The sequence below is a fragment of the Nicotiana attenuata genome, unplaced genomic scaffold, assembly GCF_001879085.1.
Source record: "Nicotiana attenuata strain UT unplaced genomic scaffold, NIATTr2, whole genome shotgun sequence".
NCBI classification, from domain to species: domain Eukaryota; kingdom Viridiplantae; phylum Streptophyta; class Magnoliopsida; order Solanales; family Solanaceae; genus Nicotiana; species Nicotiana attenuata.
This window is the reverse complement of record NW_017674847.1, coordinates 67,583-82,911: the sequence shown is the minus strand read 5'-3', so window position 1 is coordinate 82,911 and position 15,329 is coordinate 67,583. Positions and strand designations below refer to the sequence as shown.

Sequence of the window (15,329 nt, the reverse complement as noted above, 5' to 3'; positions counted from 1 at the left end):
CTCAACCTAATGGATCAAAAAGATTACAACTGCAACTTTCTGCACTCCAGCCCTATTTTTGATTATGGGATTCCGCCCTAAGGTGACAATGATGCCACTCCTTCTTTCATACTCAGTATTGGCCAAACAACTAGAAAGATGTAGCTCCTGTTTGAAAACGCGCCCTCATCCAAGCAGACCCTCGCGACCTAATGGTACAATTAAGAAATAAAAATCAACTGATCAATTATGCCAAAACATACCCACTACAGAGAGCGTAGTAATGTAAGAAGATAAACCCTGAAACACAGAACTATACATCAACCAATCTCAAACCGCATTAAAACCCGACTAGGTTTGGTTTGAATTGGTCTTAGGGTTAAGTTAAAAGAATACGCACAACAATCGAGAACACCGAGACATTAAACCATAGATTACTAATAATAGAGTAAATTATAATACCCGATTTTGTAAATATAACTTATTAAGATTCATTAATAATATTGAATACTCTTCTTTTGTTTCTAAAATATACTCTAGAATATTTTGGGATTATCTGTATAGCGGGATATTAATATTTTAATAGTATAGAAGACAAGTTTATAATCATGTAAACGTCGATCTCCATAAATTTTATTAAACACACTTAATTAATGAACATGTTCAATGTCCTTCTGTGTTGGAGAGTCCTTTGGTATTCATATCAATAATGTTAAGATCTACAAATTGTTGATATCGTTTTCCGGAATGGTGAAGTATGGGGACCTAATCTTGAGATATCATATTGGATCAAGTTTTATGTTAAGAGATTACTCGAAGTTTCCAGCTAACCTTGAAAAATGTACCATTTTCAACGAAAACATTATGGTCACACGTACGATAAAGAGAAGTATAACTATTATGGTTAAACATAAAAAATTATCTACATAAGGAATATTTATTAAACACTATATAGTTTTGTACAATTTTGTAAATTTTTTTACTAAAAACAACATATACTTTTGTCTATTTCAAAAAAATTTAATAAAGTTAGATTGAAATAATATTTAAGTAACAAAAAATCCGACAAAATAAACCAAAATTCAAATCGATATACGTTGGTTTGGTTTTGATAAACCGAACCAAAACCGAGGTCCATGAACAGCCTCTCAGCATCAAACAATGTTTTTACTTATTTTATCTATACATTTGATAAAAAAGTCACCTAAGTGTTTCTATTTGTGGGGGTCCTAAAAGAAATAGAAATAATATATTATGAAGATTAGTCAATATACTCGACGATAGAGACATAGGGACATTATTATATATACGTATCAATAATAAACAGAGATATGTTAGTTAAAGGGCAATCTATCAGTTAGCACATGGGCAAAGGTATGAGCTAAAAGTTTGAACATACTCGCTATTGGCTAAATTAGAGATAGAAGATGTGAAGCTTAAATGTCAACCGGCTAATCCTAAAAAAGCGTACGCTGTTCATACACACATTATATATTTGATCTAATGATTTGTATTCATTTTTTACATAATCTCTCTTCAACTGTAGCCCCTATGTTGGTAAGTCAAGAACTATATTTAAAGAGAGCATAATTATACTTAACGTTAAACAACATGCACATATCGGCGTCAACATGAGTATATTTCTCGAAGAAAAACCAATAATAACTTCCGATGAACACACCGGCCATTTGATTGCAACATATTATTTCTACTCAATATTGCACTGACTGTCAATTTCCTCATCAATACTCAATGTTTGCTTTCTATCTTTTAGTTATGTGTGACTTTATACTCATTGCGGTGTGTGTGTGTGGGGGGGCGGGGGAGGGCGAAGCTTGGGGGGTGGGGGGGTTAGATTGTCAAATGAAAGTCAACAGCATGTCCCATTGAGTTATGACTTTATGGGCACACACACACACACCGTGTCCTACTCATCTAACACCATTGTAGGAGTAAGCAAAACTTATAAAAGAATCATAAAAATTGAGGGATAATTAAGATTGAAAAGCCAAGCCATGCTTTGGTAATTCATTGTCAACAGATTAGAATAGATTGTCAAAATTAAGGGAAAATTACAACTGTAATAAAACGCTCTTCAAAGAATAAATAAGAGCACGAAAAAAATATATGTTGGTTAGTTATATAATATATATATTTGAGAGAGTATGCCAGTGTATTATGAATAATTTTATATATACACTTTTCCAGAACTACCCGTATAATAATAATAACGACTAGTTCTGATACGCGGGAGTCACTATATAAATGATAATAAACCCTAAAATTTTATTGCAAGTCCTAGACTAAAGCAGACTCTTGAACAAGGAAATTCCTGTTTCTACGTTCTAAATTAATTGGAGTCCTCCATATTACCTATGCAAGTATGTCTACGTAGTAATACTTAGCGTAATATATATGTACTGTTTATACATACCAATCAACAACCTCCCTTATGATATCTCCTCATTAGAGAGAAAGGGCAAATTCCTAAAACGAAAGTTAATGTCAAGATGTCTTCTACACTAGACATTACCAAAATCATTCACATAGGAGAAACTAGAGGCGTTAAGCTAAATACAGATGTTGTGACAACCAACCAAAAAAAAAAAGCACACACACACACTACAACTGTGAAAGGGGGGACATCTAGGGATTTGAACGATTCAAAGCAATAGTTCAATGTATTTTTCACACATAAAAGTTTGGTTCTTTTACACAAATCGCTCCATATTTATACAATAAAATATCATATTATTCAGACGAAAGAGAATTGCAAATTATAACGCCCCATTGATGAAAACACACACACACATAATAGTAATCCGTCGATGTTAACCACGTACACTTCTTCACCAGTTTTCGATAGGTAACGCAAATCAAATCCACAGATTCAACATCAAAAAATTCAAAAAATATTTCAAGAAATAATTTTTGATGTCTTGCAGGGAAAGAAAGAATACCCTCTCCACAATCCGACATATAACAAATCAAGTCAAACTTTACAAAAATCATAATATTCGGTGTTTCACTAAGACATACCAGTCTACGAAATACGCGAATCAGAGGAAAGAAGCAAATCTTTCAACAAAGTGCAGCTTTCGCAACAAAACGAGAGCTATCGGCGAGAAGGCAGCAGGTCTTTGACTATAAACTTACATACTCTCTCTGGATCTCAAGGGCACGTTTTTCCTCAGAGAGCCTGTATTAGCGCGTGCACACCTTCTGAACCGAGGAGGGCGAGACGACGAAATCCGCTGAATATTTTGGTTGTCTACCAACCAATCAGAGCAGTATCACTTCCATCAGAACCTTACACGATGAACCACCACTGCCAGACACATGGAAGACCACCACATATGCGGCCCAAATCACAGAATATGTTCACTTCCTAGGAACTTGTGACTAGATACATGTGAGCCAGAACAGAGAACACTAAAAAAATAGGTGGAGAAACAGCTTAACTGTGTTGTTACTGTCTAAGATAAGAATGTTATCGTAATCAATTCCTTCCCCAAACAGGAGAAGGGTGATTGAAGGAGTGCGCGTCGCTTCGCAAAGTTTTTTACACTTTCCTTACAACAACAAAACAAAAGGCATGATAGTACTCATATACAAACTTCTCAGTGAGCGTAATGTGCTCTATATACAATTTATATCTAAATCTATAAACTATGTTCTAGTCATTCATAACTCAATTATTACTAGTGCTATATATATAGACACAATAAATTTTCAAACCCCTGCTCCACTCAGATCACAAACCCTGCAACAGTTTAAATCCCAAAAAATTCCTCCTCCGCCCTCTGCTCGGCAAGGCAATTTTCATGACTACTACGCCATGTGGTTAGATATGGCAACAAAAAACTGCACACCTGTCTTTCCTTAAAACTCACCTCAGTCCTCGTAAATGTCCTTCCCAAATCCTAGGTAAGGGTGTCATGATCCCGCCGAATCCATTGCTTGACTCAAACGAGACGAAAATTAAGGATGAAAAGGGTTCTGCGAGAAGTATCGCTTGTTATAACAACAAGAGGCAAAGACAAAGTGAGTATTTAGTCAAAATAAAGTGCTTTCCCAAGCACGAACAGTATGCCAATTATTCGCGTACTGCATTGGCAGAATTGCTAAATACATCTATAAAGAGGCCGATAGACCCCTTCGGGCTCTAACTCAAAAAAAAAACAAAAGAAAAATAGAAATTATTCTACCAGTGTATATCAGAAGCATGCGCCTCTTCCCTGCTCAATTCTCGACATTACCCCCAGCGACTTGCTGAAAAAATTAACGTTGGAAATACAATGTATAAAATTTTTCTTGGAAAAGACTCGAATAATGTTAAATGGTTTCCTTGAGGCCAATCTTCGCTTCGTGAACTCCGGCTGCTATTGAAAGGCCGAATGCAAAAAAAATTGTGGGAGTCGAGGCCCGGTCAAGGGAATTCGGGAAGTAGAAAGAAAGACTCCAGGGACCAGCCAAGGAGAGCAGGCACTGATACGTGAGGTAATGCTCTTTGGTGCCCGAGAACTAAGAGTCCGTCGAACTCCTTGTAAGTTTTTAGAAGGTTACAACTAGGTAAGGGTCTTGAGACATTTGTTTATTCTGGTGTTTTTTTTTTAGTGTGGTACTCTACTCCAGTGGCTACTGGAGAATAACTCCTATCTAGGCATAACTATTCCTCTGTTTGGTATTTTTATAATGTCTGGCTTTTGCATCGTATAGTAGTTCTGCAGACCCCTAATGCTATTATACTTGGAGTAGGGTCCTTCCCTTGTTGCTTTTATAACACATAAGAGTCCTTTTCTTATCAATTCCGCCCTCATAAGAAAATAGTCAAAATTTGGTGACACTATTTTAGTGTTCACAGTCCTCTCAACCCAAACTACCTTTTTCCCACGGAACCCTGCCCCTCACTTATTGTTCTTCAATGAGTGGGGAAAGCAAAATCTTTCTTATCCAATAACCATCCGGGAAATACTAGGCTAAAAACATGTAAGCTCTAGCCGCTTCCATTCGTCAAAAACAGGCTTTAGTTGAATGGTAACTAACTAAGAACGATTATTCGGATGAGGAAATTTTGACTCGGAAAGACCTGGATAAGACATGAACTACTTTCGGCGGGTCTCATTATCTCCTTCAACGAATACCCGCAACCGAACTGAATGAGTGCATGTAGCAAGCATTGAAGTGATCCCCACTATCTTCTCCGACAATGAATACCTAAAGGATTACATATTGTGCCAACTCCCCTCTGCTCCCTCCTCACAACCGGATACTCTTCTTGGCACTGGTTGAATTACTGGAACCCTAAGAAAGGATCCGAATGTCCTTCTCGCTTACTTTACGGTAAAGGCATTCTCTTGCTAGATCGGATTGAGAGTGATCTTTCTTACGCGCTGACTAAGGTGTTTTGTTTGTGCGTGTTGCAACATCCGAAAGGAAAGTCCGTCTCTCTTTACAGTTCGAGAAAGCGATGCGGTTAATCGTACCGCTATAAATATAACAAGCTCCATAGGAAGCGGAGAACCTCTACGTATTAGCTCCATCGTACATGACCTCTCCATCCTTGGTGAAGTCCGGTTTTCTGTGCCTACTTATATTGCTTAGATCCAGCGAAATCATTGGTATTCCAAGGAAGTTTCCAGAGTCCACACTGCTGTCCTCAGACGAAAGCCGATGTGTCAACATGAAGCGTACTACACAGGAATACTGCACAATCCCGAAATGCCCTTGGTCAATCCGGGCCAATACGATGGCAATAACTATGTCCTATAAACAGGCTTTCGAGAAAGAAATTTCGGAGCGACAATTCAGAATTGTATGGTTGACCGACAGTAAGTAAGAATGACGAGTTCGGACGAGCTTCATATTATTAACGCCCCATTGGCAGGACATGAGTATAACATTCCATGTCGCTAGTTGGGGCAATATAAAGGCACGGGGAGCTGCCTTGGAGATAATCTACAGAGCAGAGACTTGAGACTAATGAGGGGATTGCTTTACTGAACGTCCACCGCATACTTACTCTATCATTCCAGATGCCAAGTGGCCCTTCCAATTTCTTGCAGGTAAAGGAATCTACTCCCGTAATATGGATGAATGTCAGGGTAGTCCTCCTTATTTTTTTGGTCTATACTAACTATGAAGTGAAAATATATGAAAAGAATGGTCCTTCAATCTTCACACTTAATGTGTTTTGGAACATTTGAGCTCAGCTTTGAGTGGTAATGATTTTTTCCAAAAACTTCCATATCAATATGAGAAAGAAGAGATCGAGAAGAGAGGTAATTGTCGTAGGAGCCGTCTGAGAGCGTATATAATTGCTTGACAGAAATAGAGGAAGAGGCCAGTGAAGTGTCACAATTGGTACACAAGAGAATATAGAATAGAACTCGCCGCAATGAGAAAGCGGGCCGTTGACCTCGGATGGCCCAAACCAAAAGGTATCAAACACGAAAGAGAGAAGAAAAAAAATCGAACTAATGAATAAAGGGATAGGCAAGTCCCATTCAATCGATTCCTAATTCAATAGGGGAAGAATCAAACATTTAACACTATTTACGATGTCTCCCGCTGGGGGACAAAAATAAAAAATCAGGGCAGGATCACTCACTCAAAGACAGTTCCATTCAGATCTTAGCCGATCTACACCAGGTTTAACCCGTCTTCCGGCCGCTATTTCGGTGATCTACTTGAAAATCTCACTAGGCCAGGCGTTTTTCTATCGAAAGGAAACTAGCCTAACTGAAACGATTCCATCTATCAACTTACGTCAATTTCTCAAGGTTAGAATCTCAAAAATTTAGAATTCTAAGCATGAATCATAAGCGTTCTCGTCACTCCAGAGCATGCATCTATTCTAATGTGTATTCACAATACCTTACTAACTCCGCCGTCTCATACGTCACCCTTCTAAGCTCCTTTGCCCTATGCCTTTAGTCTGCTTTGAATGTCCTAAATATCAATCTATCTTCGAAGGTGAGGGTTCGAAGTTATAGGTCGAGAGATTATATGTAGGAAGGAACCTACTGCTAAGGAAGAGTGATATGCTCTTTTTGATATTAGGGGCGCAGCTTTCCTTCTCCTTATTTAGAGCTTATTCAAGTGGGAGAGACTTCAATAGAGTCCATGTTATAATGTTTTGAGGACCCTTTGTAATCGAGTTGGTGGGATAACATAATCACAATTCAAACTAGAGGGCATGGGATGGCGCATCTGCTCTGGAGCCCGGAGGCCACATTCAGATTCAATCGCAGTCTTGGGTCCAACGAGGAATTGCTATCCATTCCCATTGAAATTCTATTTACAATAAATCGAGTGTGGAGAACACATTGAAAGGTAGGAAAGGAAAAAGAAATGGAATCTTCGCGTGGACAAAATTAGAGAGGAAGAAGGCTAGGTCAACCTTATAGATAGCGGGGTAGCGTAAGGACGGATAGGAAAGGAAATGCCTCAATGAAGCACGCCTCAAAACTGAGGAAGGGAAGGTGTAGCGTCAACTTGCGAGCGAGGGCTATCCGTTCAGTGCACGCCGAGGTGTTACGAAAGAAATAAATCTTTTCCTTTTCTGAGCAAAAATACCCGGGGTGGTACAAAGCAGGTGACGGAGACATAAACAGAAGTTCGAGTAAGTCAAACCGATTCAGCAAGCGCGGGCTTTAATACAGCTTAGTGGGGAAAAGATCAGCAGTTTTTTGAGAGAGCCATTGTTGGCTCATTCCTGGAGCGATTGGTAGTCTTTCGGTCTTGGCGCAATGTTTGGAATTGAGGAACAAGAGCTTTGGAGCAAGCTTGTAAGGGATTGAAGCCGCGGATAGTACCACTCATTTCATGGGATCGGGTGAAGCAAGTCTTACTCCTATTTCGCTTTATGCGTTAGAATTATGGGCATGAATGGAGCTTCTAGGAAGATATAGTGCATTCGGAGAGCATGGTGATTCAAGCCTGCATCTTAAGTAGGAAGCAGACCTTGATAGACCAGTGCAAATGCTTCACACTTTCTAAGTCTAGTCTATAGGCTTCCTAATCCTTCGATAATGAGTCCTTAAACACACCGCCGAGGCTGCAATTAGCTGGTCTTAAGCAACTTTTTCCTCACTTTTTTAGGACGAGTTTCAACAACGTCATTAGAGAAAGAGTGAAATGTACCCAGTGTATCACAGGAGGGAAAAAGTAATACACGAGCAAAGCCTTTTGGGTCGGGAAAAAGAAGCTATGGCTTCTTCCTGTATTTTGCGAACCGCAAGAGCAAGGACCAGGAGGAAGGTAGAACAGAGCTTTCGATTGTAGCATATTGTGTGGGTCTACGCTCTGCTTCTAAAGGGCTTCTTTTCTTAGCTTACCGGCTCGGAAAGAATAATTCATGTGCATCAAAACAAAAGGTCTACAACAGATTTCATTGTAGGCACATCCTTTCTCTTCAATGAAAGCGTGTTCAAACACAGCCTATGCCCCCTTGTGGTATTGCATCACGGAATGTTCTCTGTCCCAAGCCGTCTGATTCACGAAATCTTAGATGTTACTTTTTTGCACGCAATCGCGAACCTTTTCGAGGGTTGAAGGTGTAAGCGCAGCTATTAAATAAAATCCGCATCACACATGCGTATTTTCGACACCATCGTCCGCCTTGAGGTTTGTCGAAAAGATAAGTACAAGTCCTCTAATGGCTCGAACTAACTATGAGTTACGAGAGAAGTGAAGTAGTAGGATAAAAGTCTCACATGTCACTCACCGATGGTATACTCACAAACTCTTTCACGAGCTGGAACTCGAACCAGCCATCTTCCTGGGAGCAAAAGATAGGCCAGAGCAACAACCTCATACATTTTGATCGCGACAAAAATAAGAAGGAGAGCGACTTTGATTATGGCCAACCTGCAATATAACGGATTTCTGTTGGCCATTACAAGCCATCCTGGCCCTTTCATCCTGTCCTAGTTAGATTATTAACTGGCCGCTTATGAGTCTCACCATCAGCGCGGCCTACCGCTTTCCTCTTCGTTCAGATTCTCGATTTTGGGCTGCCTCAAACCTGCGCCATAGGGACTTTCTCATGCAAATCAATTCATTATCATCCACGGGAAACAGAGTTATTACTATTTATATAGGCCTGGTTATTTGGTCCCATGTGTTCGCCGTAATATTCGCGTGAGATCATAGTATGATAATAAAATCAGAGTTCCTCTCTGACGCTATTACGTAATACATTCCGCCTTGTTGGTCAAGTTCACATTCGTATGCTCGAGTTAACCGAAAAAGTCACAAAAAGCTTCTTGGGGAGGTGTAGGGGGATTCTTCGACCTAAGCAGGATGTTGAAGTAAGTATTACTGATTGAAAAGAGATATAGCAACTGGAAGTGACTTTTCTCACGGATCCAAGATCCTATTCTCCGATCTCCGGATCGCCAAAGAGGATTGAGGGTTATATTCCTTTTGCGAGAAACAATATGTTGAAGGTCGAATGTTTACACTTTCTGCCACAATAGAATCCCCCTATCCTTCACTACCATGCAAAAAAAATAGCATTGGTAATTTTCCAATTGTCAATTAGCGTAAGATGTATCATCGATGACTCCAAGGCTTATATATTTGTGGAGATCGGCGGCGCCAAGGCTCCGACAGGACCTGGACCCCGATTGGAGGGTTCTAGGAGTTCTCACGATATGGGCCTGGGACTCCTCAACGCAAAGCACCACACAATTGTCCCGCCCCGCTGGGCCTTCGCCAATTCTATTAAACATGCATTCAAACTTGTTTCCAATCAATAAAAACACAGTCCCCGTCAAGAGGGACAACCAATGCGGCACTAAAGACCCGTCATGTCAAAATAACCTCTTCAAGACTATCTCGAATTCGCTATGGCCAAAAATCTTTTACCCGGGATTGAGGAGGGATTTTGAGGTGGCGCCGGCAAGCAGAGAAAGTCCCTGGGCCTCCCCCACAAAACATTCCAAAACTCTCGAAAACACAAAAAACAAATAGACGAAAAGATCAAGCAAAAGAACATTCTAACGAGAAAAGGTAAAAGGGTTAGATCCCAGAGTATAATTAGCAGAATAAGTACAAAGAGGAATTGGAAAAATATTAGGAATAAAAGAATCAAACTCCTTTTACTTTTTGTTTGAACGAGAAACAGAGTCAGAAACTCCTAGTAAAGGTAACAAAGAAAAGAACGGATCATAATTCCTGGGGATGAGGTGGATTCAAACTGAATCCCTAAGAATAACCGGTACCAGCAAACACCTGGTAGGAACTACCATGATAAGGGGCAATAAGAGCACTCTCTGAGCACATAGTCGAAAGCATCATTTGGTCTCTACTTTATGCTTGCGACTGTATGCACACAGTCAACACGATCACATAATGGACATAAGCCACGGAGAAGGCCTACTCACATCAAGGTGAAGATTCGAACCTATGGCCTCTGTAGCCCAAAACAGATGCCATAGAACAGCAGAACAGCCTGCGAGCTATACACCCGTCCTCACCAACCTCTCAAAGCATATAGATCACTGCCGACGATGAACACTACAAGACCGAACTGCAGCCATCCTATTTTGGGCACAGGGATGCGAGAACCAATCCGTAGTAATCACCGCTTTTTTTTTGGAAATCTGCCTCAAGCAATGCCGCACCGACTATATTCTGCACCGTCGGGCAAATAAGTCCGTCCGTATAGGAAGGAGTGTCACATTTTTTGCTATACTTCTTTCACTGTTATTTTCAAATCCGCTCGACTCCCGGCTACGTTTGGACCTTTCGCCTGCTTAAAGTGGATTTTCGATAATCCGACTGACACAAGGATTTCAGTCCTTTGCCTCTAACCAGCCTGAGCTAACCTGAACCACTTTCCTAAGTCTGTTATTCTTATGATAGCGCCCCTAACTACCTTACCACTTGACTAGTAAGGGAAAAGCCCTTTACTAAACTAAGAAAATAGAATAGATAGGCTTTTTTCGCTTGTTCGTCAAGCTTTCGAGCAGCTCTTTCAACTGCCGCCTAATCCCCCAACATGCTCAAGAACCGAGAGCCGTCCAGGGACTGGACGGCCGGAGGGAGCTTGCTTATAGAAAGAAGATAGGCCGGTCAAAGAAAAACAAGGTGCAACGGGCTCTCCGCTCCTAGTCACTAAGAAGTGCTATTCTGTCCTCCGGGGGACTGGACTCCACCAAGAGGTTCTTTCTCTCACGTAATTTCGCCCGCCCCTTTCATTTCCGTACCGGAGGAAATGGGATTCGAACCCATGATACAATCTTCTTGTATGTCGATTTAGCAAACCAATGCCTTAAGCCACTCAGCCATACCTCCAAGTTGTTGATCTGAATAGAATTGGATGTGCCGGGTTTGGTTGCTTGCCCGAAGGAAGGGCTATCTGATCCGATCAACTACGTAAGTTGTAGCGCGCTAGCACGCGTACTCTTCCTCTATGAGCGAGACTCTATCCAGATCTATGGATCTCATCTCCCCAGCATCAAAGCGAGACTCCATCCAAATCTGCCACTCCTTGGGCGAGGCCTTCTGTTCTATGAACATCCCACCACTGAATGATTCACTTTCAAGTTCTCGCCTCCGACCCGGGAGAACACAGGGTCAAGCCAAGCCTTGACCCGCCTAAATGGAATTCATATCTCCTTCGTCTGGTCGAGAAGGGAGGGGAACTGGACTCTGCCTCTTCTATTACATTTACATTACATTACAGAGAAGTCCATTCTCGTCATGATCGATCAACGTCCTAGCGTAGTGCCCGGCTTGCTTAGCAACCAAAGCTAGCTTACTAAGGTAGTTTACTTTTTCCTTTTGAAAAAAGAAGGCGAAGGCATTTTTCCTTGATTGCACGAGCTAGCCAGCAAGCCAGCAAACCCCCCCTTACTCACCTCAACATCTATAAAAAGAGCTCTTTCTCCTTTTCATAATAATAAGGTAAGCATCCAGCTCTCGATCCAGAGCTACTGCTTCAAGAATCAACTGAGCTCAGGAAGTCAGGTTAAGACGTCGACTTTGACAGGGGAGATGAAAAAGAATTCCTGTCTTTAGAAGTAAATCCCACTAAACTAGACTTGTACGCTTGACATGAAAAGTAGAGGCAAGCGGAGTCAAAGGCCGAGCCTCAACCAGCAAAGGGGGACAACCATGCTAATCCAAGCACAGTAAAAGTGTGCCCACTCTACCCTTCTTTCTTTACCCTAGACTTCGTTCTTCAAGGAGACCCATGTGCATTTCCTCTGTTCTGTGCTCGCTACGCCCTTGTGCCTTTAGTTGAAGTATAGGTCGTCGATTCAATCTATCTTGATGGGATTTTTCTAGTAGGTAGCGAGAAGACTAGTAGTATCGACAAGAGGCTACATCAATAGCTGAAACTTTTTTTCGGGTAGGGTAGGCTTGGAGTCAGAAGTCCTATTCTTCCCAACCAAATAAGCACTTTTGCAAAGTTCACCTTCCCGCGGTCAAAACAAGACTTACGGATAACAATCAGACCTTACCAGGGATAGGGACCAGACTATAGAGCCTAATTAAAAAGAATTCGGGCTTGCTTTTTCAATTCACATCTATGAGCGAGGATTCCTTTATCTCTTGCTCGCTTCGATCGGACTCTGACAACTTAGGGAAGAATGATGAGTCGCTAACGAGGCCCCTAAATGACCGCTCAGAAGGCCTACCTATTTTTTTTCCCAATCTGTCACTTGCTCGTCCCTCTCTCATGAAAATGGTCTCTCCTCTCCCGGCGGCTTAGACTCATGTCTATAGTCAGTTGCTAAGATGATTCCCATTCAAGCATTCTCATTCAATGTCAATGCTGCCTTATTTTTTTTTAATTCCTTTCTTTCTACTAGTTCTTACATAAGCAATTTACATGAAGTAAACGAAGTCTTTCCTTATGAAATCCACTCCTGAAGTCACGTCTTTCAGTACTGGGGCTGAAGTAAAGTACTTTCGAGTTGCTCTTTGCCCAAAGCCCTCCTTCCGACTTAGTTAGAAATACCAACTCTAAATAGCTTTAGCATTTCTTGAGTTGAAAAGGTATTTATAGATTCTAAAGCTCAGGGGAAGGTTTGGAACCCTAGTAGCAGAATGGAATCAGTTTACCGGGCTAACTTCCATGCCAACACGAGTAGTTTAACTCATCACTACCTCGTAAGGGCGTTGAGAATTGTTTTGCTTTTATTGCTAAAAACTTTTTCAAAAGTATTCAAAGAACCTTTGCATAGTTTACGAATTATGCTTAGTAGGGACCTAAACACAGGAATTTTTTTTCTTAGAGTCAGACCACGCCTTATGACGAAAGGGGGAGAAAGAACGGATCACCTGTCGATCTGTGATCAGAGAAAACTATACCTGAAGAATAGGATACAGATTGACAAGCACAAAAAGGTAGGCTTGGCTATTAATCTACGCTCATTAATGAGACGACGACATAGAGAAGAAAGTATACCCTTTGTCACCCCCTTGTCACTTAAAAGTAAAGAAGAGATACACACTTTGGAATCAAAATTTGGTGGGATTTAGGATGGAATCGAATAGCGAATGCACTTGCGGTTGAGACAGGTCCTGCATCTCCTACCTAATGCAATTGACCGACCCGCCATTTCTTTCCTTCAATAATGCCTTCGCTTCACTTCAAGACGCTATTTACCAAGGAAAGACTACCTTTTTTTTGAATGGAAGAAGCCGAAGGGGTGAACGAGCGCTGCGGTAACGAGCCGTAAGAAAGATGAGCAGAGCATTCCTTCCGCCTGCCTTTATAGGAGTAGGGGAGCGTGGTGAGATAGATAGACGTCCAATCCTGCAGCAGCTAGTTGCTCGGCCTTAGTCTTGGGCTGATCTCAGACTTCAATCAACCCCTTCGTACTTCGATCCAATCAATCGATCGATCAAGAGGCTAATCTCTTTTGTTTGGGCCGGTAGCTAAAAGAAAGTCCTCGCTTTCTCTTGAACAAGGGAAGGGCAGCATAGCATTAGCTTCAATTGAACAAGCTCAACCTTGAAAAAAAAAGGTGGTAGGCCGACGTTGAACGCTTCAACTTGGCCACTGAAGAAGGCGAAGGCTGGGCGAGAGACTAGGCCAACTTACTGCGCCATGCCATGGTTTAAGCTTTAGGCTCCATAGACGGAACTCTGTTTAGGTATTAGGGAGGGGAGGACACCACTCAGCACCGCTCCGTGGGGTGGGGTTCAATGCCTAACAAAAACGGCCAAAAGAAAAAAAGGGATGTATGGCTGAGGGGAGGAGAGAAAGAACGCATGCATGGAGATTCTGTCTGTCGGAGGTTCGAGAATCTATGAAAGGACATCTAAGGCTAAGGTTACGAAGTAAAGGAAGTCCATTACTGAGAGAAGTGGTGATCTCGTCTTGCTTGCTGGGAGAGAGGAAGCTTCCGGACCATCTTTTCCAGCCAGATAGCGAGCGATCACTCAGCAATGAACACTAACTGAAAGCGGCCGGGAATGAGTACCTATCCCTTACGGGAATCGAACCCGTGTCTTCGACATGAAAAGACGATGTCCTAACCACTGGACGAAAGGGACCAAAAAGCCATTCTTCATATACCTCAGCTCCGAGAATAGAAGTGGTTCGTTTTGTTTCTATACGCAATTCAAGATTTCGTTTGTCTTCATGTTGGCGATTTCTGATGTGAATTCGGCGGGTCGTCCCCCCTTCCTACGGGTTCCCCCACCGACCCAGTGACACACCAACCACGCCCCTTCTCTTTCTCCGATCATAAAGCCCCCTGATCCCTTTATTTGTCTTTCATCCCCCCTGAATAAGTAAGACCCCGCTCTTTCTAATTCAAAAAAAAGAGGGGCGAAGCGCCCGTTTGAAGTGGCGAAGGCCTATGCTACAGTAAGAAAAAAAGTACGTTGAGGTTACGAAGTCACTTAGTCGAACTAGAAAACTATAAAGAAAGGGAGGCTAAGGTTACGAAGTAAGGTCAGCTGGTTAAGGAAAGCTCAGGTTATGAAATCGCTTAGCCGTTAATTAATTTAAAAATAAAAGAAAAATGAAAGTAGTAGTGAGGCGTCGGTACGGAGTTGCGTCAGCTGTGGATATAGACTAGGCTAAGGGACGGACTTCATCTCTTCTATTTTCTTCACTTACACCTTACACTTCAGCTGAGTCTAACGAGGCTCAGGTGCGGAGCCTTCCACTGTGGACCGAGACTACGCAAAGGTAGAACACCATGGAAACTTCGCTGACTTTATCATCAACCTTGATTTTGCTACGCTCAATAAGAACCCGGAATAACGGAAATAGGTTCGTGTTCCGCTTCCAAAGTTAGTCGTCTTTGCCCAAGTGTGAACTGCAGACGACTCTCCAGTGGTTCCATTCCTTCTTACTGTACTTCTGGGTCAACCCA

General features: G+C 41.7%; 1 non-coding gene across 1 annotated transcript; it reads right to left on the bottom strand.

Annotated features, from left to right (window-relative positions):
- Positions 1 to 14,427: 14,427 nt before the first annotated feature.
- On the bottom strand, positions 14,428 to 14,499 carry TRNAE-UUC. The gene has a single exon. It is a non-coding gene; the product is annotated as a tRNA-Glu (tRNA).
- Between the last annotated feature and the right edge of the window lie 830 nt (positions 14,500 to 15,329).